This window comes from Penaeus monodon, chromosome 41 (genome assembly GCF_015228065.2).
Source record: "Penaeus monodon isolate SGIC_2016 chromosome 41, NSTDA_Pmon_1, whole genome shotgun sequence".
Lineage (NCBI taxonomy): Eukaryota > Metazoa > Arthropoda > Malacostraca > Decapoda > Penaeidae > Penaeus > Penaeus monodon.
The window spans coordinates 4748214-4750713 of NC_051426.1; positions in this window are offsets into that span (position 1 = coordinate 4748214).

Consider the following 2500-nt stretch of genomic DNA (forward strand, 5'->3'; position numbering starts at 1 on the left):
GTGCCACTTGGTGCCGAGGGAGTACCACTGTTCCTGTGGTGTTTATCTTGTGAGATAATGGAGTGGCAGTGATGTTTAATTTCCAGTTATTTTGTTCAGATTCTTTATTTTACTTTTATTGTATTACGATCGTCATTGTTATCATGTACTTAGCTTGGACCTTGGTTGAAAGAACTCTTGCCAGTAAACGTCTTAGCTATAAGCTCAGCCTTAACAGCTCCGAGCACCATTACAGCGCGTCTTTATCATGAGCCCATCCTGAGCCACAGCCCCCCAGCCCGACCCTCAGCCCTCGTCTAACGCTACCCCCTCCCCCCCAGCTCCCGGCCGCGCCCTCCGCCCCGTCTTCGGCCGAGAGGAAGACGGGTCTCGCGAGTGCGCGCCGCGGGTCGGCGCTGGCGGACCGCAGCCTGGAGGCGCAGTACGGCGCCGTCGTCAGCGCCAACCACGACGCCCTCGCCAACATGCTCGACCAGGTGGGCGGACGCAGAGGACGGCGCCCCCGTGGCCGCCCTGTTGAATGGCTTGACTCTTGGTGATATTGTTATTATTACTTGTACTATTGTTGTTTGTTTTTGAATTGTTCTTATTTGATTCCTATTACTATTGCTCTTATGATTACGATGCGCGCCGTAACCAGCCCTCTCTCCACGCAGCTCTCAAGCCCGCTGTGCCCGCCCGGCCTGGAGGAGGCCGCTCGCGCGCGGCGCTGGGCGGACGTGGGCGTGCGCGGCGACGCCCTCGCGAGCGTCGGGCAGCGCGTTTTCTACGCGGGTGAGGCGGGCGGCCGCGAGGTCACCCTCATGCTCACGCCCGAGACCAAGGTGGAGGCGCATCACCTTCTCACGCCCCTGCCCATCGCCGCCTTCAGCCACGCCCTGCCGCCCACGCTGCTCGACGCCCACGCCAACGACAGGGGCGGCGCCGTGCAAGGTAAGAAGAGGATAATGGGGAGAAAAGAGAGGAAGTGAGAGATAGATATTTATATAAACAGATTGCGATAGATCACTGGCTCCCAAAGTGGGGCGGTGAGGCAAGAGGGTGGCGTTTCTGACACAGCTAAACCTGCCAAATAAATGGGTTTACTAAATTAGGTTTTATTTGTGAAATGCATCTTTGCGTTTGATCTTGCTGTTTTAGATTGGAAGCGTTCGCATGTGTGTATGAGGGGGGGCGCTAGGAATCCCCCTGGAAACCAAGGGGCGCCAGGAATGTTTGGGAACCACTGCGATATATATATATATATATATATATATATATATATATATATATATATATATATATATATATATATAGAGAGAGAGAGAGAGAGAGAGAGAGAGAGAGAGAGAGAGAGAGAGAGAGAGAGAGAGAGAGAGAGAGACTACAGCCTAACCATCCTTCCCACTCACCCCCCTTCCCCCCGAGCGAGAGGGAGAAAGAGGAAGAGCCATGAGCAGAGGCCACGGCCGGCCGGAGTCCCAGCCGCGCAAGAGCCCCGCTTCCTCCTCCTCGGCGCAGCCAGAAGGAGGCGACGCAGGAGGCGCAGGCGCAGCCAACAGAACTAGATTCCCCTTCCGCGACACTAACCCCCCCCTCCCCCAGGCACGGTGTGGGTGCTGCCCCCGCTGAGCCTGACGTCGCTGCAGAGCCTCGCAGGCGAGACTCGGGCGCGGCTGACGGCGGCGCCGGCGGAGTGGGAGCGGCAGACGTGCTTGGTGTTGTTGCAGCTGGTCACGGGTCTCAAGCATATGCAGGCGCAGGGCCTGGAGGAGACCTGCCTCGACCTGACGCTGGCGGCGCGCGGCAGCAAGCTGGAGGGGCACGACCCCGACCACCGCCTCGTGGTCGCCCCGCCCGCGGAGCACGGTGAGACCCTGTTTCTGCGACCGCCTTGTCTGCCAAGCGTCGCTTTCGCTTCCCAGTGCAATAGTGCTTTGCCTCCCTTCCGCGCCTCTGCCACATGGCATTCCGTGCCCTGACCCCCCCCCTCCCCGCAGATGCCCCCCTGATGTCCCTGTGCCAGGTCGCCGCCGCCGCCGCGCAGCTCTTCATGGGCGCCGACGACCCCCTGCAGCGCGCCAGGACCGGCTCGCTGGCCCTCCCCGCCGCCGTCCCCTCCAAGCAGGCCTTCAGGTCCCTGCTGCAGCTCCTCCACCAGGAGAAGGCGGGCTCCCTCACCAAGGTTAGTCAGAGAGAGAGAGAGAGAGAGAGAGAGAGAGAGAGAGAGAGAGAGAGAGAGAGAGAGAGAGAGAGAGAGAGAGAGAGAGATGAGACGAAAAGGGGAGGAGAAGGAGAAAGAAAAGGGAGAGGGGAGAGAGAGAGGGAGAGAGAAAAGGAGGGGAGAGAGAGAGAGGGGAGAGAGAGAGGAGAGAGGGGAGAGAGGGGGGAGGGGGAGAGGGGGAGAAAAAGAGAGGGGAGAGAGTGAGAGAGAGAGAGAGAGAAAGGGGGGGGAAAGGGGAGAGAAGAGAGAGGGGAGGGGAGGGGGACGGGGAGGAGAGAGAGAGAGGAGAGAGAGAGA